Source organism: Pseudonaja textilis, chromosome 1 (assembly GCF_049901715.1).
Source record: "Pseudonaja textilis isolate UNSWEBS1 chromosome 1, rPseTex1.2, whole genome shotgun sequence".
Taxonomy (NCBI): domain Eukaryota; kingdom Metazoa; phylum Chordata; class Lepidosauria; order Squamata; family Elapidae; genus Pseudonaja; species Pseudonaja textilis.
In genome coordinates, this window is record NC_141990.1 from 105,691,080 (window position 1) to 105,718,646 (window position 27,567).

The window sequence follows — 27,567 nt, forward strand, 5'->3', positions numbered from 1 at the left end:
ATACAGTAGATGAGGCAGCTAGATCTTCTAGACAGCAAAGTCAGAATTTTATATCCATTAAATGAGGCTTTAAAACCACAGCTATACAGAACATATGTGGTGAAAATAAAGAAGACAGATTTTCAGTGACTGCATTAACAAACTGGCAGAAAATAATATTTAGCAGTTTTTGTATCAAAGAAGAGATTCAAACATGGTCTCAGAACAGAAGGAATGAGGAGGGAGTCAGTTTATAACACTAATTTATTTTTTAGGTTTAATATGTTTGTAGTCTCTGTACATTTCAGAAAATTTGAATTTTAGCATTTCTTTGGTGAGTAAAAACAAATTGGTTCCATTTGCTGATATATCTATTTATTATTCCAAGTGCATGGTATCATTTCTGTCTTTGGGAAAGGATTGGACTAAGAGTTTGAGTAATTCAAAGAAACAATGAAAATATCTCATGGCAAACAATCGAGGCCAAATCTAAAATTAACCATGTTTTTCCATTAATCCTTTCTCTCATATTGCTCTGATGTTTTGGTTTATGGAAGAAAAGGCTTTGTGAAAGAAGCAGCCATTTTAGACAATATATTTCTTTTATTTATTTTCAAAGCAAACCTCTACTACGGTGTGAAAAAACTGTATGTATAACATACTAATAGTGCCTTCACCGAAGCTCAGAAAAGGCCATAAATGGAAGTCACTGCTATTAACTGAAAAGGTACTATGTATAAATTTGCAAACAGTTCCAAATGAAATGTTAGTTTCCATACACCATATGTGCAACTAGCACTGTATGAAGAATTTCCATATAGATAGTGATAACATGCCCACTGACTTGGAGGCACCAAATTGAATTCTAACTATACAAACATGCACATGTATTCTCAGAAGTCCTACTGATATTTATTGAACTTACCCATTGAAGTAAAAGAGTAAAGAATTGCATATCAGTCACACCTAACACAAGGTGTAATCATGTTGCAACCTTATGCACAGTAAACTTTAGACATAATTTATGAAATTAACCCAACTACCTTTCTGAAATTTTATGATACAGTGAGCCATTATAACTAACTAACCATACCGACTGGATTTGCTTAACATATTAAACCAAATGTTGCTGGATAGATGACCATTTGGAAAGTAATGCTGAACTACAGCTATAAGCAATGAATCTCAACACAAATCCTGAAGATAAAAATTTCCAATCTATGAGCGGTGCAGAAGAAAAGAAACAGAGCTTGCAATGGAATTATTAGAATAAGAAAGGATATAGAAATTGTGTACCTTTGCTTTATATTTTTCCATTTCTCTTCCGGGGTACAAAATGGATTTATAAGGACTTTGAAAATATATACGTGCAGTTATTATAAAAACCATATATACATACCCATCATATGATACCCTTTCTGGGTAACCAACATTATGCAGAGCTCATAAATAGAATTAAAAAATAGTCTGCCAAAGAATTCAAAGAAATGTAATTTAAAAAAAACACAACTAAATTTAGTTTGTTTGTTTGTTTATAACAATTACTTGGCTGCCCATCTTATGTACCACAACTCTGGATGACTCACACCAATAATAAATACAAAATAAAATAAAAAAGGGTAAATCAGAAATTGAGGTCTCAACCAGCACTTTCCAATACGTCAACAGGTATACTTTCTGTACTCCAACCTCATCTTTTCCCAACATATGGGAGAAGAACTATCTATTTATGATCTTCTGAAAAATTAAAAAGTTCTAAAAATTTAAAAACTGCCAGATCCTAGGGTTGTTGCAGAAAAGCCACACTGTCTAGATCTCACTAGATGATAGCATTTGAGGGAAGGGACATGGAGTATCCTACTACATTTGACTTGATGGAATAGGTAGATACCCTCAGGGAGACGAGATCCTGCAAATTAATCTACACAAAATCATTCACTATACCTCCTCCAATCTTTCTATCCTCATATTATCTTACATGGATCTAGACTCTGATGTATGTATTGCTTTTTGTACTTTACACTTATAATTCTTATTCATTAGAACATCAGCTCCACTTGGTTGGTCTTGTCCTTTCTTCCAACTCATTCATTCTTCTTTTGTATACTGAATTCACACATTAAATAACCAAAGGGCATCACACATTCATGTCTTACTCCCTGCTGAATTCTGACTGATTTGCTGCACATTCAACTAAATAAAAACAAATATTTACTTCTGTTGCATACCTTCTTAGCACATTTAGTAATTAACCTTCAACACTGAAAACACTCTATAATAAAACTCAATTTCTTACAGATTTTCTGTAAACTAACAAATGGACAATAAATTTTCTCTTTCACATTCATGTATTTCTTGGGAAAATATATTTGTTTGTTTATCACATGTTTTTAACCATCCATCTTCCTTGCCCTCAGAAGATGTGACAGCACCATCATTTGAGACCTTTAAGAAGAGATTGGACTGCCAATTGTCAGAAATGGTGTAGGGTTTGTTTCATTGGTTGGTTGGTCATTTAGGCTTAAAACTTTTCACCCCTTCCAAAGTAATATTTATTTCTATCAAAATTGCTTTACATCTTCTCTGCTTTTTAATCTTGACAATTCCTTGCTCTCTTTGACTACTTTTTTTTTTTACAAACATCTTACTTTTTAAATAGATTTTACAATATAGAAATATATACAGTATTATATAAAACATCAAGTTATATAACTTTATACCATACATTTTGTAAACTAAAACTATTTTTATTGAGTTACTTAATTGCTTCGCGAACACCTATTCTAATCCAAAATGCCTTTACGTGGCTTACATGCTTCTGATTAAATTAGTTAGGTTAAAACGCAGCAGGAATACAAACAAAACCAAAAGCAATAATATAATTCATGGGTCTTCACCTTATACCCATGGATTACTACAGAGAAGACTCAAACTCAGAACTTGGGATTTGCAGCAAAGCCTCCCAAGATGGCTTTCACCCAATGGGCAAATTCCACTTAGAGAAGGTGCTTTAAAGGACCATCACCTGGAATTGTAACTGTAAACCAACTGGTAAGTCTTAGAACACCTTGCTTTAGTAAGGACATATTCACTAAATCTTTTATTATTTCATCTTCCCCATTCTGGGCCAAGAGCAGCTTCCAAGTAGTCTTCTAGGGCTGCCTTGAAGTAGAGCTCATCACAATAGTACAAATGTGAGGTGACAAAGGCATGAATTACTATAACTAAAAACTCCTCAACTTGGAATACCCATAATGAGCACATAAGATGGAGCTGTGGAAAGGATCCCCTGACTCCACCCTCACCTTATTCTTTCAGCAGGAGCAATGTTTAATATCTATAGCAGGTATGGAAACTTTGTTGACTGTTGATAAATTTCAGGAGTGGACGATAAAAAAATCAGTGACATGACTTGCCAATACTTTGAAGTGGGAACTATGTGAATGTTTGCTAAGCTAAGATTACTTTATTTGAATATTTCTAAGTTAAATATCAACAAAACTTCTTTTCTTACATTGCTAACATCCCTTATTACAGAATTTTATTCATTTTATACGTTTCTTGTTTCTAAACAGAAAATATAATCTATTATATCAATTATGTTCTGCCTCACATTTCCTCATTAATAGAATGAATAAAAGAAATCCAAAATAACATGGAACCACACAAATGTTGTTCCTGTTCATAATTATTTCAGGGGTGGGGATGTGGAACAGAAACATGTTATCATATTAAATTGTCCTAGCTGTGTACTGACATGACTTCTTGTGCCAGAAAATACCATATGCTCTCAAGGGACCTTCATTACAGCAGGTCTAGGAATTGTAAATGAGCTTCTTAAGTTGTGTGCAAGGCCAAAATTACAGTGTTTACACCGCTTCCTAAAATGGCACGTGTTATTCTCAAAATCAAATGTGTTATTTTTTTTGTCCTGTTGACAAGCAGACTACTATATCATGTTTATTCTGTAACACACTAGAGAAATATCCAGCTAACAAAAGCAGTAGTACAAGTTGAAGTAACTGAGATAGTTGCTGAATTCTTGTGATCCAGTGATCATTCATAGAATGATTGTAGCTCATCACATGCAACCATCACACCATTATCTTTTGACAATCATTCTAACTAGGTTATCTTTTCCCTCTTTCACTTTTTCTATGCTAGAAAAAGAATAGCAGACATAACACACAACACATAAGAAAGTTCTAAATTAAAGATTATATATATATATATATATTTATTTATTTATCATAGTATGTATATCTAGGTATATCACATGGATTACATAGGGAACTCCAACTTGGTGCTATCCAGAACTATTGAATTATTACTACTATTGTTATTCCTAAGAAAGGTAGTAAAACTGAGCTGTCAGCCCTTCAAGGAACATCAGGCTCGGAAAAAGATGCCACAAGGACTATTAAAATTCTACTATTATAGGGTATAATAACAGAATCATGAAGGCCTGGTAGAATTTCTGTCTGTTCTCTCTTGTGCTATGCAGAATCAAGGTGGGCCTGTTTTGAGTCTATTTCTTATATTTCCTGCTTTGCCATGGGAACTGAAGAGATTCACCGTATAAAGATTCCAACCATTATTCATAGAAAGTCTTAGATGACAATAAAATGAATTTAAACTACTGTAACAAATACTTTACTACAACACATATCCATTAATATGACTATAGGGAACAGAGCTTCCACGTTTAAAAATGTTTCTGGGGAATATTGATGGGATCCAAATTCATAATTAGGGCGGAAAGAGACTATTTATGAGGAATTGCTGATGATACATCATCAAATATGATGATACATCAGTAAAGGGATCTTGTACCACATTTCCATTTTTTTAATACGTTTTTTTTTTTAATGTTTAGTGTCAGTGTCAACCATTTTTGTTTCTAGTAAAGCTAGAAGCAAGTTTTTCTATATCATTGCTGTGGAATGCTTGGCAACTCACATCTTGACATTATTGTAATTCTTTTTTAAGGCAGGGATAGTGAATTGCACCCTCAAGGGTATTATAAGGATGAATCAGTTTATATAACAAATATTTTATGTATACATCTTTCAGTCATAAAATGCATTGCAAAGCTTAACTCTGCATGAATAAAAAAAATTTCTTTTTCTTTTCTCCAACTATATGGTGGGATAATAGTTATTTTACAGTTATGGAGGGGAGTTATACAACAACAGAAGAAAACAACTATTTTCTAATAGCCTGGTCTAGCAGTTTCCTTTTTTAGCCTCCTCTTCCAATAACTTCCAATAACTCCACTACAGAATTGCATACAGTAGAAAGTCTAAGACTCTACAAACTAGTTTTATGGTGATATGGAGGAATCTTTGTTCTTTGAAAAATGCTGATGGCAGATCAAATGTTGCAGGGCAAGATGTATCACTTCAAACATGTTCTATGGTAATTCAATCACTGCTTAATCTAGATTGAGAATATCAAATCATCAAACTGTTCTTCTAAATGACATACATGGACTCTGATATATACAGAGATGGTAAAATCTTAAACCTACTGATTAAGTCTTAAATATATTTGATGACCCTGTAAGTTTTTCTGTCTCCATTCCACAAATTATTTAATAACAGGATATCAAAGATTGTTTTCTCTCATTCAAATGTGACCATTTCTATGATCAACTGAAGACTTCCATGTCTTTAGGTGCACATGTCTAGGACATGGAAAAAAACTCATCTACCATTTGATCTCCTGATTTTAGAGACATAACTTTGCCTCTTCTTAATGGTACCCAAATACCTATGTGTTCTGTGCAAATATCCCTTTGGCAGTGGTACATTGGGCAGAAAGTCCACTGGGCAACCATAGGGCCGATGCGGGGGTAACCAGTCCACCTCCTTCTCACTGAACACATCTGTGAAGCCCGTCAGTTCAGGAGGTATGGAGACGGCAGAGGTGGTTATGTCCTGGCCAACACAGGTGTGGCGGAAGTGGTCCACACACTGCAGTCTTGGAAAAGAATTGGCATTCTGCGACCATGCCACCTGAGGATCATGAATCCTAAGCCAAGCCATGCAGAGGACTAATGGGAAATGGAGGTCCACGGTGACATAAAAGTGGATTGCCTCCTCATGTGCTCCAATGACTAGGCACAAAGGCTGGGTGGCGAATTTAATGGGTCTTGCAATAAGTTCCCACCCATCAATAGTCTCGATCCTCATTAGAGGTTCCACTGGAACCAAGGGGACATCAAAATGGGCTGCAAATGCCTGGTCCATAAAGTTAGTCATGGCCCCTGAGTCCACCAGTACATTCGCTGGAATCCCTTCCGACTGGTTAGCCAAGAAAACCTGAGTATCCAAAATCAGATGCCGAGGAGGCCCAGAGTCAACCTCCACTAATTCAGGCAGGTGTTTGATACATGCCTGGCCTAGGGTTTCCCCCAGGTCGGGCCTGCCCCATTTCCTGACTGATCACGCTGAGATTCAGGCACAGGCTTGAGCGCCCCACTTTGCTTTAGAGGACAAGAAATAGCGAAATGTCCTGGCCCCCCACAATACAAGCACAAATCCCCTTGGCATCTCTGAGTTCGCTCCTGGGCCGTCAGGTGAGGTCTGACTGCTCCTAACTCCATTGGCTCCTTGGCCATTGCCACAACACATTGGGTGACCCAGGCCGCTGTTAGCACAGGGCGCTGTGGTATAGATGAAGATGGCTGCTCCTGGATGGTGTGACGGTTCTTTCACCATTGGAGACGTGCGTCAATGCACAAGCATTGCACCACCAGAGCGTCAAGGGTCAGGGTCGCTTCCACTCAAACTAACTCATCCTGCAGCTCATCTGACAGGCCATCATGGAAGGCGTCCATTAACGCTGCATCATTCCAGTTGGAGTCCAGGCACAAAAGCCGCAATTTAGAAATAAAGTCTTGCAGGGGGCGCCTCCCTTGGCGAAGGTCCTTAAGATGCCTAGCTGCCATCTGCACTTGTATGGGGTCTTCATACATGTGGCGCATGTGTTGCCCAAAACCCTGGTAATTAGTTAATAACGGGCTGTTCTTGAGCAACAAAGGTGTGGCCCATCTGGTGGCTGAGCCAGAAAGGAGGCTTCTCACAAACCCTACCCGAGCCTGGTCATCTGGGAAATCCTTTGGCCTCATAGCCATAAATAACTGGCACTGTCCCATGAAAGCCGGGAACATCTCAGGCTGCCCAGAAAACTTATCTGGTACAGCCATCAGGCATTTCCAACGGGGAGGGGGAGGAGGAGCTGCATGAGCCTGCAGAAAAGCAAGTTGAGCTATTAATTGAGCCATTTGCTGTTGTAGAGTTTGATTTTCATCTTGCAGCTGTTGCTGAAACTGCTGGTGGTGGTCCATCTTAGGTAAAAGATGGTTTAAGTCCGGTACAGGACAAAAATGTTCTGTCTCGCCTTTCCTCTTTCCGAAAAGATGAAAGAATACACACACACACAAACACAGGCAGGCAAGCTGGCTCGGACTTCACAGAGTTAATTCTTTGGAACTGATAATATTCTTGGCATTCCACCATGTCCTGCCTGCCAAGTCCGAACTGATTGCAAATAAAATTTTGCTCACAGAAAATCACAAAGCAGTCCACAAAGAAAATCTGAAGTAAGGTTAAACTTTGTCCCGTACAAAGTTTCAGGAGAAAACACACCCACTTTTATTCCCTGTGGGGTGTGGCTCAATGACTCAGTTCACTCTCTGACTCTCCCATGCCTCCTACGTTGCTGCTCACATTTCTCCCTACAACATTGCTTAGGATCGAGCCAACACTCTTTCTCTTTACTCCCTGTCAGGGGCTGCTCCAATATGCCTTCCTCCTGATTAATCTCAGGCTGTTCCTGTCGGTTGTCTGATGGAACCTGAGGCATTGCCAGAGAGGAAGGTCCTCGGGAGGAAGGCATTCCCAGTTCCTCCTCCTCATCTTTCAGGTCCTCTTCCTCTGACAGCATAGGATCAGGAATCGGGGCCACAACACCTATGTATGCTCAATCTGTCTGCATTTCAGTTTATTGTAAGTAAATGCATGTATGGTTATAAAATATGTACATGCATGCCCACATTTCTCCTTTTGGATCTGTACAATATTGCATTGGGAGACCAAGATGAAAATTAAGAAAATCAAAATGAACGGTGAATGAAAAGTAACATTTCCATTTTTGGAAAAGCTATTTATTTGGAAGTACTTGTCATTACTGATCTTTAATCTAGGATTATCTTATTATCTAAAGTCATCTCCCCAGCACCCTGAATTGTTATCATGGGTTATTTGCTTTTTATTCTCCATATAAAGAATTTCCAATAGTTTCCTGTAAGTGAAAAGAAAAGGCCCAGGAATGCATAAAGCTGAGAATGAAAAGACTGAAAAGAAAAGGCAGTGAGGAAAGTAATGATGCAAGCTATTTGTTGGAATGAAGAAAAATAACTTTGCTACATGACATTAAATGGTCTCTTTCTTTTTTGTACATGCGAGATTTATTATTCCATTTATTCTTAAAACCAACTAACCATAGTCATTTACGTTTGGAATTTAAAGTTGCTTATTGCTATACTGTAGAGTTTAACAGAAGTCTGGCTGGCTGGTTTCACAAGGCATCAGTCACACTTTCCCAGCGTTTGCTGATATAAATATAAAAGCTTCAAATTTAAAGGATAAATAAAGCAACACTATTATCTAAACAGGGTAAAATATAACATCCTTGTGGTTTGTGGAAATTTTTGATGTGCCTGCTGGCTTTTCAATAAAAATCAATTATGCCTTAAATGTGAGCAGTAGTCAACATACTACAGACTATAAATTCAATTTCATACTCAGAAATATAGATTAGCTGAACTAGATGCCCTTCCATTGATTTCGGAAAGCAAAAGCTGATAAGGTAAATAATGGTAAGAAGCTCTCTGACACTCCACATCAAGTTCTGGATTTCCATATTATTTTTGTAAGAACTTTCCAGTCACTATAATATCCTCCTTGTGAAATATGTATGATGAATGAATATTATACGGATTGCTGATTCATCTCTATTTACAGAATGGATATTTAGTTTTTATAATGCAAGGTGGGAACGGGATAGGAAATAAATATACTTATTTCTTCTCACATGGTAGAAGGCATGTTTCACCTCATCTGAATAAAGCCATGGGTAATTACAGAACATTCTGATTAAGCTCATGTTATTTAGACTACACTCTCCTATAAATAAAGGCTCTGGAGAATAGCACTGCAAAACAGCCCCACTCACTACGATATAAATTAGAGGGAAAGGAGCATGGTGTGCAGTAAATTTAACACACAATCACCTCTGCACTTGATACTGAATGTCTTAAGAAGGAAAGGAGAGAAATGTTGTGGTTTCAATGAGAACAACTATAACATATAGCCATTTAGAAAAGCGGTTTTTCTACATCCAGAAAGCATTTTATGTAAAGAGATGGAAAAAAAGAGAAATGGAAGCTCTGTAGGAAGGAGAACTAAGAATTATAACATCCTAGAGTTACTGGAACAATAGCTTTACAGAAGAAGATCACGTTGATAAAAAGATTTCTCCAAAGAGCTCCTGAGTAGTTTACATTATCCTCAGAAAGACCTGTGATCTGGCTTGCATTCTTATTTATTTATTTAACACATTTTCACCTTACCACAGTCAAACTTACACTTGGTGCTTTACAAGGAATATATAGAGAAACAATTAAAGACATCCATGGTCCCACTGGAGTGCCAGTTTGATGTTTTTAGTGAAGACATTAGACTAGAGCAGGCTTGTCCAACCTGCGGCCCACGGGCCGCATGCGGCCCAGGTCGCCTCGTAATGCGGCCCAATGCCCACCCCAACCATTGTGCCACAGCGCGAGGCGGGGCGAGGCGAGCGCCAGGCCAAGCAGCAAGAGAAAAGGCGGGCGCTGTCAGAACGCCACCTCCTGCTGTTACCGCCACCGCTGCTGCTTCTGCCCCCGCCGCCGCTGCTACCCCCGCCGCCGCCGCTTCTGCCCCGCCGCCACTCCCGCCGCTTCTGCCCCGCCGTCATCCCTGCCACTTCTGCCCCGCCACTGCTGCTGCTTCTGCCCCCGCCGCCACCCCGCCGCTTCTGCCCCCTGCCACCCCCGCCGCTTCTGCCCTGCCACTGCTGCTGCTTCTGCCCCGCCACCCCCGCCACTTCTGCCCTGCCACCGCTGCTGCTTCTGCCCCGCCGCCGCTGCCCCCGTGGCGGGGAAGAAGCGGCGGCGGCGGCGCGAGGATGGTGGCAGGGGCAGAAATGGCGGCGGCAGAAGCAGCAGCGGGGGGGGAAGAAGCAGCGGCGGCGGCGGCAGAAACGGCGGCGGCGGGGATGGTGGCAGGGGCAGCAGCGGGGCGGGGGAAGAAGCGGCGGCGGCGGCAGAAGCAGCAGCGGCGGCGGGCAGCGCGGGGCGGCGGCGGCCTTTCCCCGCCGCTGCTTCTGCCCCTGCCGCCGCTGCTGCTGCTTCTGCCTTCCAGTCCTGCCTCATCCAGCCCGGCTATTTGCAGGAGGAGAGGTAGGCGTGAGGCAGGCGAGCTCCCCCCCTCCCCGCAAAATTTGGCCGGAAAATAAACTGTGATTAAAAAAAACGGTGATAAAAAAATAAATAATTTTAAATAAATAATTGATAATAAATAATAAAAACATCTCACTAACTTTATTTCCAAATAAATTTAATATGTTAACTATGTTTTCTATGGTTTTTGGGGAAGATTGGGTATCGTTACTGTTATTTTATTTTATGTGCGGCCCAAACCAAATTTTCATCTTCTAATGTGGCCCAGGGAAGGTGAAAGGTTGGACACCCCTGGACTAGAGAGTAGACAGTGAGTTCTAGTCCAACCTTAGCCACAACGTCATCTGGGTCATCTTGGGCCAGTTGACTTTCTTTCATTCCTAGAAAGCAGGCAATGGCAACCTTCAAAAACTTGCCAAGAAAATTTAAGGGACTTGTCTAAACAGTAGCCAGGGGTCAACCAACACAAATTGTCACATTTAAAACATACAGAAACATAACAACAACAAAAATAGCCACAAAGACTGCAGTGAGTCAAAAACGGCAATAAAACTAAAGGATGCACCATATATAATGCAGGGGAAAACATTACCAAACTATTCTATTTTCAATAGTTTATTTTTAAAAAACCAGTAAGGAGAGGGAGATCTACCTCAAGACACTGTTCCATCGCATTGGTGCTGCCACAGAAAAGCAGTACCTTCTCATTCCATCTCTCCTCCTCCCCCACAAAAAAAATCCAAACTATCTCAAATATATAGGATTACAGATGTTTCTCCCTAGTTGTTGTAATACTTGGGATGATATTGGTGGACACAAGTGGTCCTGCAGGTGCCAAGCCACGAAGGGCTTTAGCTGTTAAAACCAACATGTTAAATTATATTTGGAAACCAACTGGCAAAAAGTTCAGGGTCCAGAAATCTGGATTGCAGAGTGAACATATTTAGAAGTACTGCTTATGGTTACCAAGACAGTAATTATCACTTTTTTTGAGCCATTGCTGAAATATCTCAGATTCCCTAATAAGGTATCTAGATGGGGATTATACAACTGGAACTTACATAGAGCATAATACAGTAAGCAGGAACTGCTCAGGGATCACTTGAGATACATGAGCCAAGTACCAATTCTTATTCAGGTAAAAAGACATAATGAGAATAAAAGTGATTAGATTTTTAGGATTACTCTGCAAACAAGTGGTGTAAGGATCAGAAACTATTGTACATTATTAAAGCATTATTTGAGTGACTAATAATTGTTTAAATTCCGGTTCAGATGATAATGTGATGCTTATAATATGTCATTAATTTGTTGCTAAATATGAAGCTATGTTAGACAGATGGCTTTCATTAATTAATTTTTCCTTGTAAATTATTGTCTAGAATGCTCTATGCGGAATTAAGAGACCTTTAGTGCACTTAATGAATAAACCAAGCAAAAGCCTTTCACATCGTGTGTTACACTGTAACTAATTCATTTTGCAGAAAAATACAAAGCATTGTTTATAGAAAAATCATTCATATAGCCTACACTTAGAAATTTGCAAACATTTGTAAACAGCTCTCACTCTCAAGGAAAGAAAAAAAGTGCTATTAAGCAGGTGTTAGAATTTAAATGGCATCTCATTAGTGTTTCTTTCTATGCATAGAGACAAAAAGAAAACATAAACTCAATTCCCAACCCTTTATCTAAAGGCTATCCATGTGATATCATTTTTTTGCTCTCTCTATTTATGTGTGTGTTTACACAAACATACACACACACAGAGAGAGCATTTAGTATATTAGTACATTTCCAATATTTAAACATTAAAAAGATAATTCAAAAATTAGGCAATTCAAAAGTGAAATTAAAGTTCCAGAGCTTGATAGTTGATTGCTGCTTCTTATATATGAATCCAGGAACAGATTCTAAAGCAAATGTTGGCATAATGCCCAACATATGTTTTGGACTAGAGTTCCAAAAATTGTCTAACCTATTTTCAGTTTTTTTTTTATAATAGATAGATAGATAGATAGATAGATAGATAGATAGATAGATAGATAGATGATAGATAGATAAATATCACAAAGTACACTATGTATGAAATATAAGCCTTTAATAGTATTTTTCAATTAATGTAAGAGGTTCTAACCACTTGCTTTAAGAATTCATATCCCCTTTTTAGATAACTTGAAAACTGTGGGATTTGGAATCTTGGGTTTTTCCTATTTAGTTGTTGTTCTAAGATGCTTCCTATTATCTCAATCTTTGTCATTTTCTCTACCTGTAACATATCTGTGCATGAAAAAGTTGGCTGTGATGGACAGCACAAGTGGCATACAAAATCAAACTGAATACAACGTTGCTTACAGAAATGAGCAATTAGCTTATTTGGAAGGCTGAATTACATGGAATAATTAAGCAGATTGTGATATTTAGAATTAAACACACAAGAAACGTGTGGTATCTAAAACCTATTGAGCTAAATGTATGGATTATGTCTCACTTTTTTTAGAAGGTGCATGAAACATTAGCTTCATAAATCTCTTTCCCTTTACCAGTCTTACCTTTTAATAAACACATTGACACTCTATGTGCTTGTTTGTGTAGAAGACTTTTGGCTTATATCGTTTTTATTATCTCAGCACCTTTTCATTACAAACATTAAAATACCAAAGAATATATTGGCTCTTTGAATGGGGATTATTATTAGCTGTACCCATAGTTTATAAACATTCTAGCTGAGGTTTTACTTTGCATCAACACACAATCGCACTACCCCTAGCATCTTGGCATGTCCCACTGCTGCGTACATTGATACCTTGACACAGTTTGTATTTTAGCTTATTCCATGACAATCACTCTAGTATCACTCAACACTGTTTTGTTTAACATAACGCTACTATAGCGTTCACAAGTATCAGAGAAAACCAATTATATAGAAAAGGTATTCAAGAAAGGCACATTGCCAAGATCTATCCTTCCCTCCCTCCCCCCTCTGTCTTGTCAGCCCTTCAGGTTAGCCCAGGTAAGAAGCACATCCAAGACTTCTAGTGCTATGCCCATATTGTAAGGCTACATTAATAGAACCTTGCAAATCTGAAAGTGCATCTCTCCACCTTGCCTTTTCAGTCAAAAAAAAAAAAAAAAACTAGGTAGAGTTCTGACTGAGATGATTACCATACCTCAATTCCTTTTGTGGTTCTCAGCTGCCTCCTATTTGACCACTGTGTAGTCTTCAGCTCTTCTTCCTGTCCCCCAAAATCATTCCCACATACTATTATAAGAACCTGGAATTCTAGTTAATTAATTTGAAAAAGTTCTCATGAGGAAGGTTTGGTCAGTTTTTTATGCTTGGTTGTTACATCGAGCAAGATCTGATGTGTATGGAAAGAATCTGCCAGTAAAGCTCTATACATTAGGTACTTTGATGTAGGGAAAATATGGAAAAATAAATTCTAATGTATCATATATTTCTTATGGGATGAATGTCATAAAAAATCAGGCTAGCTGCAGTTTGTAGCATGAACCACCAGTTACTATGGTGATGAGTCCATTAAGCAATGTTAAAAACATTTTTAGATCTTGGAAGAAAACAAACAGGCATTAAGTTTTAAGCCTGGTGAATTATCCCCTCCAGGGAATATGGAGGAAGGAAGAATGATACAGAAATCAGGAGTGGCATAACAGAATAAGGGTATCTGGGATTCTTCAGTTTGGTTGCTTTCTTGTACCAGTGAATATATTGATTTATAGATCATGTTCTCCAACACTGCTAATTTAAGACAGACACATAAGAAACAAAAATTACTATGAAAGAATTTGGTCCCTGGGCAACTAGAAAATGAATATGTACATCTCCACCACATTAAAAAAAAAAACCCACACCAAAGTAATTTCAGTCACTGAATGTGGCAACTTCTCTAATGAAGCAAAAGTGTCTTCAAAGTTGCATTCCAACTTCCCATACTTGGAAATTTTGTCTTCCTGCTCCCTCCTCATCAGGTACAGTGCCTCCAATCCAGAGGTGGTATTCAGCAGGTTCTGATCAGTTCTGGAGAACCAGTAGCAGAAATTGTGGTAGTTCGGAGAACTGGCAAATACCACCTCTGACTGGCCCTGCCCCCATCTATTCTCTGCCTCCTGAGTCCCAGCTGATCAGCGGGGTCTTTTATTGCCTACACAGGAGAACGGAGTTGGAAAGCAGGTTAGTGGGGTGAGAAGGGAATGAGATTTTGCAGTAACCTTCCCCTGGAGTGGGGTGGTAATGGACATTTTACAGTATCCATACCCACCAAGCCACACCCACCAAGTCACATCACACCCACCAAGCCACGCTCACATAACTGGTAGTAAAAAAAAATTGAATCCCACCACTGCTCCAATCCATTAAGGTCAGTTCCAGCTCACCTTTTCCTGATTTGATGAATATTGTGAAAAGCAGCATCTTCGTGATTATATGATAGTAAAGTTTCTGGGAAAGCTACACATGTTGTAATAAGTGTTAATACTATTTCTTTATGAAAGCACACATTGCTTCAATATCCTGTTAATTTACATACACCAATTGCAGTGCAGTTTACATTAACTACTGTCTGGCACGCTAAAATTAAATTGCATACACACCCAGTTATATGTGCTGTCCATAGTTTCTTAAAGGGAGAAAGAGTAGAAGAAAAAATACTGGCCCAAAATGCAACATGATCAAGTGCCCTTACAAGAGAAGAGACTATCAATAGAATATGAAATTTGTTGCTGGTTTGGGATACCCTAACGTTAATCACAGCATTCACCTTGTTGGCAGCGCTTCTAAAAAGATTTGCAAACAATCCTTAGGGTGAATCCGTTTTTAACTTTTACCTTAAGGAAAGGGGTTATCTCTATTAGAACTTTGATTGTTTCTTTAAAACAGGATATGATGGAAAACATGTTCTCAGGTAAATTTATGTTTACTTGAAAAACAAGACCACATTAAAACAAAATCAAAGGGAAGGGCTCAGAACAGAGATTCATCTCAGATTCCCTGGTGGCACTGAATCAGTCCAGACACATGAAGTGAAAGAAGAAAAACATCATACAAAAGAGAGAGGGAGAGAGAGAGAGACACTCATTTTTCAAGAGTTCTACATCTCTCTCGGGTTGTCACAATCCTTGTCTGACCCTCAGCACTACAATGTCTCAAAGTTCCCACATGTCACTGGGCTCTGCCTCTTGATGTTGGATGGATATCTGTCAATTATACTCTTCAGAATACTTTGATGTGGCCAGGTGTGACCTAGCTCATTACCATACTGGGCATGAAAGCATCCTTTGTATTAACATTTTGATAATAAGGTTTATTCTTATCACATGCACTCTTGCTTTTGCTGGGCTCCTGCATGCTCCATGCTTAATTTAATTCTATATTGCACAGCCTACATTTTATTTTGAATTCTCTGCAGCTGCTGTTAGCAATTATGCTTTCTATATACCTCAGAGAGCATTACGTTCATTTTTTTTTTTTGCAGGGGGTAGCTTTTTCTTAGTCCCCAGCATAAATTATCTTTCACATTCTAGGATTCTTTCCTAAAATGGTGTCCAAAACATATAAAAGATGATTTTACTCATTCAGCAATGTGGCTACATTTTGTAAGTATCACACATACATACCTCTCACACATGCCCCCAAATCTACAGCACCAAGTTTTTTGTACAGAAAGGTACTATGTTTTTTTTCTTCACAAGTAGCCCACACTTCCACTAAATGTAATCCCATAACTAATAAATTTACTCAAAGCAGAACACAGCAAAATATAAAGCTTAGAAGTCATCCAAAACACCCTTCTCTCAGTTTTGAATAAATATAATGTGCCTCACAGTGCTACTCACTGGTTCTGAGTCCAAATGTCACAAGATTAAAGGCAGTTTCTAACAACTCTCTAAAGCATGTCTCATTTGGATGGCATTTTCTTCAAAGCAGCTTGCTAAAGAGTCTTCAGTGACAAAGTAGCCTGCTCTGAACTTCCTACTGAGAATTCAGCATCTGTTACCACCTGTCTAAAAACAACACTATCCATGACAAAAAGTGCCAGATTTTGTTGTTGCTCTTGTTTTTGATACACCTGCTAATTATCCAAGAATCACGCCTAATCTCTGTTGAACCTTAAACCTTTGCCCTACTTAGAATCTAGCAAGGAGAGAATGTTTAAATTCCAGACCAGTGCTAGAGGCAGCCAAGTTAAACCCTTTGCCCCATTATCTGTAGCCAGGATTTTCAAGGGGAAAAGGCTGAATAAACTTGCCAAATTTGTCATGAGAAAAACTCAAATGAGATAAAGATGACAGAGCATGCTCCATGACAAAACTCTCTTAAATGATGAATCATTGATCTATGCATGGTTTGCCAAAAACCAAAGTTTCTGATAAATAGTGTGCATAGATAATGATAGACAGACAGACAGACAGACAGACAGACAGACAGCCAGCAAGACAGACACTTATCTTCAAAATTCATCTGAAAATGATGCCAACATTATACTAATATGAAATTCAAGAAAGTGAGAATTAAAAGGACTATCTTGAGTCACTGCTATCCATGGCATATGGAGACCAAATTTGTCTTGGGTAGCCTAATTCAATTTTTTGTTATTATTGGTATTAGATTAATTGATCTACAAACCAACAATAATTAATAACAAATAATTCCAAAGGTTATTTCAGAGCATTCACTGTTCAATCAGTAGAATGTGCTCATCATTGGCACTTCTGAGCCATAATGCCAGATATTGCATCAAAATGGCTCTCAAGTCCTTTGGAAATCATTTAGAAATAGTTAAAGCTAAGACCTCAATATTAACTATTTTACTATTTGCTTGCTCCTTCCTTCCTTCCTTCCTTCCTTCCTTCCTTCCTTCCTCCCTCCCTCCCTCCCCTCCCTCCCCTCCCCTCCCTCTCTTCCTTCTTTCTTTCTTTCCTTCCCTATTTTGTTTTATAATGTAAGGCCAGGTGGGTTTTTTTATATTTTTGCTTTATAATGTGAGTTTCCCTAAACATTTGTTATGGATATCAGGCATAAAATCTGACATTCATAATATAGTTGGGATACCTAAATGCTAAGACTGGGTGAACTGTACCCATTTTACAGATGTTTAAAAATGACTTCCATGTGCTCAAACTTTGGCACACAAAGATTCTCAAATAATATTATAATGAATCATTAGCATTATATTAATTATAGCAATGATGGTTTGTTGGTCAGGGCTTAGAATCTTAATGGACTCAGGAAGTATATAAAGATAAAGTAATAAATAAATCTCCATGAGGAAACAACGTTTTGGCCAGGGTGTTGAAATGAGCCAAGATAAATCAACCTTAAAATAATTTGCAATCTAAGATCACTAGACTAATAGAGCTATGGATGCCAAACTGTGACACATTATTTGGCAGGAAAGGGTTGGCCATTCTCTCATACATTAACATTACCCTAGATTCCAGAAAATGCATTGCTTTTGTATGGCTGGGGAGCTATATTTCAAGTACAATGATGCTTTCAGGCTAGCATCCGATAAAGCAAAAACCCTGATGTCAAGGACAGACATGACATTTAGTTTCCCAACCTTTGAAGCCCATTGGTCAAGGAATGATGTTATGGGGGGCTTGGTAAGCTACATTAAAGGCAAAAACCTGTTAATGATATCCTCCAGGCCATATATTTTGCAAATGGGCCATATTTGTCAAGACGGGATACAAATATAGTTTTGTATTAATGCATAGCTAGTTAACTGGATCACACATTCTGCTGTTAACCTGAAAGTATAGGTAGGGGTGGGCTGCTACCAGTTCTCCCCTGTTCCAGTGAACTGGTTGTAAATTTTATGGCCAGTTCAGTGATCCAGCAAACCTACCCCTGGCTGGTACCACCTGCCCCTCCCCTCCCAAGAGTCCCCACATGGTCCGTTTTGGATCCCAGGTAAGTACAGGGCCTGTGCAGAGGCTCAAGGGCCAAAAATGGGCCTCCCGGAGGTTCTGGAAGGCTGTAAATGGGCCAGTTTCTGGCCTCCTGGGGGCCTCCAGAGCCCAGGGAGGGCAAAAATGCTTCCCCTCCCGGTCTTAATATTCAAGAACAAGATATCTTGGAACCTATGAACAATCATAACCCACAAATTCAGAGTCATCAATAACGCCACTGAGTATATTTAGACAGATGAGTAGTTTAACCATATGGTAAACTCCTCTAAAAGAACAATATTCATTCCATTTTTAATTGCTGGTCAACAATGGATTTTGTGAGCAATCTTATTTAATACTTTTGCTGAAATCAAAGTTTTCTTCTGCACCTAGGAAAAACACATTCTGATTCATGCTTAAATCTGAAGATGATGCAACATGTTATTTGTACAGAAAGGGGAAAAAATCTTAAAGAGTAGTAAATGAGATCAAATCCCAGTAAAGGGTTGACCCACATCAATCAATTGACAGGAACCAATAGAAATTGTAATATAATACAGTAACACACTAGAGCAGGGGTCCCAAAACCTCAGTCTGCAGACTGGCACTGGTATGCAGCCTTCCAGGAACCTATCCATGCAAGCAAGGGAAGCCCCATCCATGCACGTGCAGGATGCAGTCAATGTGCAAAATCATGCACACACACCCCAGTCCATGGAATTGGTCCACAGTGCCCAAAAGATTGGGGGCCTCTGGACTAGAGGATACATTATGAATAGATTTAAAGAGCCACAGCACAAAAGAGAACAATTGAAAAAAAGATACAACAGGGGTCCTTGGTGCTCTCTGTGCGTGATTGTTTGCTTGCAGACATTTCATTACCCTAACTAGTGACTGGTACAGGACCTTTCCCACTTCACCTTTGCTTTAACTGGTTACTATCGCATGAACAAAACAGGCTTAGAAGTGTCTGAGAAATGGAACAAGACATTTCACTGCAACATTGATTTCCACTAGAACTCAACTTCAAATGGTTCTTCCCAGAGCATTGGGCTAAGGTGAGACTGCAGCATGACAGATTTGCAGACTGCTAATTCTGCAACCACTCAAGTTACAACCCACCTAAAAAAGGGGGGCGACTTACAACCCAGATCTAAAGATCTGATGGTCACCTCCCTGTGGTCATATTGTTTCCCATGGTCATGTGACCATATTTTATGACATTTTTGCCAAATCCATTTTCAGCAAAATCATGCATATAGAGGACAATGGGTTTGTTTAATAACGAAAATAGTCACACTTACAATGCCCTGATTTAATGACCAACATCACAAAAAACATCATAAAATGGAGTTGGTCAGAAAACTAGCCCATTTTATGATTGGTACAATTTATGATCGAACTGGACAGATTCCATTGTGGTTGAAATTTGAGGACTAACCACAATATACAGAAACAAATGGGAAAATATCCAGAGTGGTATGGTGGCCTAGAGGTGGAGCTCCTCCCTCACAATCAGGAGCCTGTGAGTTTGATCCTAGGTAGAAACTGATAAACTTTTCAAAAATATTCTTTGCAACCCAACAAAATGTCACATGCCCTCATTTTCAATGCTTAGAGACTGGCCGCAAAAATAGCAGATGAGAGATTTTAAGATAAAAAATGAGTAACTATGATTACTGTCTCTCAAAAGAAAATAGCAGGCCTTAGATATACCGATCAAACTAACATAGTTTACTTCCACAGTGTTCACTTATTTATTATATGTCATGGTTATAGATTGTATATGATGTATGTCACATCAAGGTTGTTAACAGAATAGCCCTAATAACGCAGGTTTAGAAAACAGTTATAGCCCATCTTCCTAGAGGTGGAATTCAAAAGGTTTAATACCGGTTCTGCGGGTGTGGCTTGGTGGGAGTGGTATAGCTTGGTGGGCATGGCTTGGTGGGCATGACAGGGGAAGGATACTGTAAAATTTCTGTTCCCACCCCACTCCAGGGAAAGGATACTATAAAATCCTTATTCTCTCCCCACCCCACTAACCTGATTTCCAGCTCCGTTTTCCTGTAGAGGGCAACAAAAGAAGACCCAGCTGATCAGCTGGGATTTGGGAGGCAGAGAATAGATAGGGGCAGGGCCGGTCAGAGGTGGTATTCTGAACTACTCAAAATTTCCACTACCAGTTCTCCAAACTACTCAAAATGTCCGCTATCGATTCTCCAGAACTGGTCATAAGCTGCTGAATACCACCTCCCCCCTCCTAAACAACCTTATTTTGAGATGTTATAGTACTTTCAATTATGTAAAGATAAGGCATTTGAGAATGTACAAGTTAACAAAGATATGCCTGGAATTCACAATTTCAAATGTGAAGTTTCAATTTCATTTTGAGACTCAAGATTCAGAAGCAATGAAAACTTTTATTCAAGTTCAGATTCAAGATTCTGTCTAGCAAAAGATCTGCGTATAAGCTATAATGAGCTAGTATTAAGATGCCTAGAGCTCCTTCAATTGTTGGCTAAATGAGATGAAAATAGTTGGAATGGTAGCCACTTTAGGAGACATTAACTCTAAAAAGTTTCAGCTGAGTAGCTTCGAGGATTTCACTACATTTTTTTAAAAAAGTACTCCTCCTGCACTTAGGCAGAAATAGAAATAACTAAAGGATAGAACAGCAAGTTTCTAAACTGTCCAGGAAAGTACTTGTGAAGAACAATGCAAAAAGTGTTCTTCTCCAACTGAAACAAAAACTTTCAAGAAGTTTTTAAAAACTTTCAAGAGCTATTTAAAGTGGACTATAGCAAATGAGATAAAATCTCATTCCAAAGGATTCAGAAAGAAAATGTCATCTATCATCAGAGCAGGCAATTGGGAAAAGAGGTGCTACGCCTGTGAAAATAAATGTTAAAAAGTCAAATGGATAGAAGATTCTCTTCTCAGGTGACTCGTGTACAGGGAAAGGGGCATGCTGTTGGTTTGAGCTCTGAGTTTGGCAATTTGGTTGCAACTGTTTTGTCACCATTCGAGGAGATGTCATTTGGATTCAAAACACTCTGACAATGTCTCCTTGAACGGTGATGAAAGGTTTGCAACCAAATTGCCAAGCTCAGAGCTCAAACCAACAGCCTAACTACTATAATAACCTGAGCTAATAATATTCAAAGAGAAAAGGGGAGTCTAGTCCCTGTCTTCTGCTTCCTTTTACAGAAAGAGTGGGGACATCTCCTTCTGGGTGGACTCAAATCCATACAAATAGCTTTATAATCAGAGACTGAGTTGGAGATAAAGCGATGTGGGGCCATTTTGGATCTAGATGTAGATTAGAACTGCAGTTTTCTTTTATGGGAAATGACTCAAGCTGTTGTACATAACTGACATTCAATATTATGGAGGGCTCATTTATCAAATCTCACTCATTCAATATTAAAAAGGAAAGCAAGGGACGGAAAGAAACAAAGATTTTTTTTTAAAAAAAGAAACAGGGGTAGAAGGAATGAAATGTCTGAATGGAAGAGATGCAGGTTACCCAGACACAAACTACCAGGGACTATATCACAAGTAAAATAGTTTAAAGGACAAAAAGTGTAAACTGAAATAAAAGTACAAAAAAAGTACAAAAAACTGATCTTAGTATCTTCCTTTTCTTCCATATGAATCTGTTTAAATCAGCAGAAAATGAGACAAACACCAAAGCAAAACTCCCTCAAATATTCTGATAGGCTGAGATAATATCCTTCATTGACTTACTATTCATAGTATCAGACAGCACATTACATCAGTTGGTGTCCCCACACTCCTTCTTTGTCTGTACAGTATATGGAAAGTTGTGCCAGCATTTTGAGGCTCTGCAAAGCCATAAAGTCTATTAATGCTTTGAGACTGTCTGAAGTGATTCATAGATCCATAGTACTAGAAAAGGCCCTTTAGAATGAACCCAACCTATTGGTCATGGAATAATCCAGATTAAAGCAAATTACTTTCCCGCCTCCTTTTGAAAACATCAAGAAAAGAAGAGCTCATTGATTCCCTGATAATTAATGCCTCTGTTCAACTACTGCTACTGTTAGAATTTTTTTCGTAACCTTCAAATAGAAATTGTTGTCCATGAACATAAATCCAGTATTTCATACTTATCTTTTGGGCTAGAGAGGAATTCTTGGCCTTCTTCTGGGTAACATTCTTTCACATTGATGGATGCCATCATATTGCCCTATACCTCTTTCTTCTTAAGGCTAAACATTCTTATTTCTTTCAGCCTTTCTTCATAAATCTTTGTTTCTATCACCTAAGTATGTTTACTGCCTTTATCAGTTGTCCCAAAACTTTGGGTCCAGTATTCAAGGTTTCTTTCTTCCCCCCCCCTCTATTGAAATCGATTACAATTAAAAACAAGCACTTATATAAAAGAATGGAAATACCAAATAGACTCTTTGCTGAAAATGGAGGAAAAAAATGAATTAGTGATTTACAGATTTGCTGATTACAAAGGGTTGAGTATGGGAAGAATCATGTTGTAAGCCTAAAGAGGGAGAAGCTAATAAATGTGTTTGTAACTGCAGTAAAGAAGAGTGGAAGCACGCATACTGTTTTATATATCTTTTCTGTTTTTTTACAAGCACAGTCTTTTCTATTTTTCTTTTATCTATATATTTTTTTCGCTTTGTATAATTTCATGCTTGTCTTATGTGAAACATTTTAATAAAAATTATTTTCAGTAAAGGAAGTTTTGCAACATTGCGTTTAATATTTTCTTTTTATGAACTCTCCCTTGACTTAATCTCATTTTCCCTATTAATGTGTCTTGTCATGGGATACTCATTATTATTCCTAAATTCATCAAAATCATGTTCTTCAACTACAGCTACACTTAGCTTTAGTGTCCCTTGCATTATTTTACCCTCATCAAGTAGGTTAGCATCAACTCAAGATACCTGATCTTGTTTTGTCTTCTTCCATTTTCTCAAAGTAGAAAGCTTTGAATAATTTTTTAGCAGGACTGTGCTTGGTAAAAAATTTTCAGACACTAGGATAAACTGCCCCATCATGGATGCTTAATGGATGTTTAAGAGATCTACAATTTTTTGTGAAAAAATGATTCACAGTTTCTCTATAGCATCTGATTTGACTCAAAGACACCTGATTCAATTTGATAGAAAGAGTTAATCTGGAGATTTAATTCAAAGGAGTGATCCAAATATATTTCAAATATAAGTTCAAGCTTTTAATACCTCCTAGAACAAGGGACGCAGTGGCTCAGTGGATGAGATGCTGAGCTTGTAGAATCAGAAAGTTTGGCAGTTCTGCAGTTCAAATCCCTAGTGTCACATAACGGAGTGAGCTCCCATTACTTGTCCCATGGACTTCATAGATTCAAGTTTTCCTAATGAGTTCCATTTGGCTCCATCCTGTTGATCTTATATAGATCATCCTTCAGAAAGGAAAATTGCAGCTATTCTATCTACTCTTAAATGTTACAATTATGTGATCACATTATATAAGGCATGGAAAACTGGGAAGAGAGGGAAAAAAGAGAAGGTAAGATGAAAAAGAAGAGGGATTGGGAACAGTGAATGGATAGCTGAGGAATGTATTTGTGTGTGAGGAAGAACAAAGGAGTAGAGGAGAGAATGGATGAAATAATATAATCAAATAAAAAAAAAACTTCATTATCAGCCACTCACTCACGTCTGACCCTCAGCCACTCTATGGTTCAGCACTCTCCATGCCCCTCTGTCTCACACCGCCTCCTTCAGATCTGCCATGGTCATCGCAGAATAAACAAAAAAGAATAGTAAGACAGAAACAGAAAATGATAATGACTATGCTGAAGATGATAACGATGTTCAAGAGAAAGAGCTTCATGATAAAGGTGGCTAACAGCAGCTCTGATTCCAATGTAACTTTTAAATTACACATCCTGACACAAGTGAAAAAATCATGCAAAAAGAAACCAATTTCAATATCTTTCTATCACACGTTTAAACAAACAAGAAAAGTAATTTGGTGGTATTTGCTTGGTATAAACTGTTAAGACACAAACTTCATATTTACCGGACAGAACAATTGTCCTTCAAGTGTTTTCAATAATTTGGATTTCTAAGCAGAAGCTCAGATTTGCACTATTGCATGGAAGAACTTTGCTATTCAACTCAAAGCTAATTAAGCTCTGCCTAATTTCAAGTGCAAAAGGTATCACTCTAACTATTGATAATGAAATTATACTAGAATGTTTGTCTGTGTTATTCATGTGGTGATTTAATAGAATAGTTTTGTGGAGGAGGAGGTTTGGTAGCTTTTTGCTATAAACGAAATAGCCTTTTAAACAGGCTAGCATTATTTCCATCATATAAGCTGGTTCTGTTTTCCATCTTCAAGGATTTTTCCAATGAAAATTCTGCAGAACATTACAAGGGGAACTTTCTCCATGCCAGAACAGTAGGAACATCTTTCTGAATAAGACCTTCAGCGCTTCACCTCTGGGGTTATTCTCACTAACATTTGGTTTCTTTAAACAGCTTAGCATGCAATTCCAGCATCTCATTCCCAACCCAACTCTTGGTTCACCTTTCAGCCCTGGTCGCTGCTGTGATCAGACTAATAGAAATATTGTCATTCACTGCCATTCAAATCAGCAGAGACATCTCTCCTGCCACCCCTCCCTTCCTATTATTTTTAAGAAAGGGCAAACTGGTTTATATCGAGAACCATCTGGGAGGCTGTCTCTCTGGGCCATCAAATTCTCCCATCCATTACAGAGAGCCTCTCCTTACCTCCTCTGCATGACAGCCCCATAAAGATGACATACTAATTCAATGACTTGTAATTTCACTTGAGCAAAGACAAGTGCTGTGCCTTTTTCTTTTGTATTTTGGTACCATATCAGCGAAGCCAGCTATGCAAACACAGCACTGGGAAGGTTTTATGACAACTACTGAATGAGAGGGGGCGGGGAGAGGGTAGGTGGCTCCTGATTGTTGTTGGTTTTTGTTTTTTGTTTTAAGAGTTCTTGGCTCTGTCATTCTTGGCTCTGTGCTACTAACCATCACCACTGTGACTGGATTCTATGTCAGTAGCAGCTAATTGTTCCAAATAATCTTTATCATGGGGATACACCAGGGAGCTGTATATGTGGAGATAAGCTACTACAGAGTGATAATACACCCTATCTTACTGATCTCTAGACCAAGTGTTTTTGCTTCTTGACAAAGACCTCTTTAGGTTTCCCTAAAAGAATTTAAAAAAAATAAAAAAACAGCTTAATCATTGTGCCAACAATAGCATCGAAGGGGATGTAATCAGCTTCCTACAATAATCTTAGCAACACTTGAAAGACATGCGCAAAAAAAGCAGTAATTGAAGCAGTTGGTTCATTCTACCACCTGCTGTCGAAGTCACAGATTAATCTAAATGAGGTTTCCCCTTCCTATGAAGAAGGATGCCGAGTACTTCGCAAACTACAAAGAAGGTATATTATACAAATGTGTACAAAATAATAAAGGAAACAGTTCATTAAATGGCAGAAGGAATATTTGGTCTCTAGGGCTTATTCAGCATTTTTTAAAAACATGACTACATTCAGGGTATCATTTTCAATGACTTCTACCCAAGCTTTATTTCTGATTTAAACATAGCTAAAAAAGAAAGGATGGTGTCGAAAAGTTTTAATATAAAAACCTAACAGTTAATACTTTGATGGTCTCTCTCTCTCTCTCCCTCCTTCCTTCCTTGCCTCCTTCCATCACGGGCATCTCAGTCATGCACACTGATCCTGTTCATTCAGTCTGATTCTAAGAGGTGTCTATGTAAGTATTGAGTAGTATTTCTGGGACATCCTTGTCACATTGATTAACATGATGCACCTCCACAGCATCTTCTTGATGCTACAATCCCTCCACATGATATTTTTTTTGATACCGTTTCAATGTCCTGCTGGGTAAAACGTATTTCATTGTTGTGCGGACATTTCAGGCAATAGGTACTCAAAAGCAAGATGCTTTGAAATAGGTAAGATGGAAATGAATAGGTGTGGTGGAAGAAAGATGCTGACAAGTCAAATTTTCTTTTTCTTTTAAATTTATCTTCTTTCTTGTTCTGTGAGGCTTTGAGCCCCCTACCTTAGTTGACTGGCAGGGAGATACAATGGACTCGGAAGTGATTAGACTGGAACCAGCTATGGGGACAGTATTGACAGACTTATATTTGATTAGCTTCCATTGGCTTGATATCATATGTGGTCTTACTGCTTACTAGAAAAGAGACATATTCAAGAACCATGTATTCTGTTCTCATTGTTTCTTTATCCTCAATCCAATGCTGATTTGATACCTGAGTATTATCTCTGTATTACGCTCTACTACTGGGAATCAATTTACAACCACAATTGAGACCAGAATTTCCATTGCTAAACAATGCAGTCATAGTGAAATTTCACGTGACAGCATTTCTTAGCAACTGCAATCCAGGTTTCTGCAGTTAACTGAGAACCATGGGTCACTGAGCAGAGGGAGTCCCAGGCAAGGACTGTGTTATGCATGGACATGCTGCATAGGAGTGAGGGAAGAGCTGGAAGATTCAGCTCAGGCCATGCATGAGTTGGGGAGCTTCAGTGTGATGCATAGCTGCAACTGCCCCTGAAAGTCTCAGCCTTCCCACCTGAACCAGCAGCACTTATGGTTACAGGGTTACAGGGTGCTACAACTCTCCCAACCTGCCTACCTCCATCCTTTTGGCCATCCTGAACTCGATGGTTCTGCTTCACCACAATCACCTTGTTTTACTCCTACTGTTGATGAAGCATGCCTGGCTTGACCCTACAGTGTGCCATTCAGCTGCTGGCTGCCTATGCCTTCTTCCCAAAGCCACTCATGCCATTCCTATCCCATTCACAAAATTCTTCAAAAAAATCCCACCTGATCTTCCCCAGATCATGCAAAAAACAGATGCACTACTTGGAGAAGATGCATTTGGAGAATTGGATTAAATTCTTTGCATTGGGTGGAGGAGGAGTAATTGGCGCATTAGCAGGTCTAAAGATTAAGAAACAGAAGACTAAAAGGTTAACAAATATGAAAATAGAAGATCAAACAGAACTGATGATGAATAACATGGGTTCTAAGATTAAGAAGAAGGTAAAATATTTGAATACATGGTGACATACAATATGAATTACA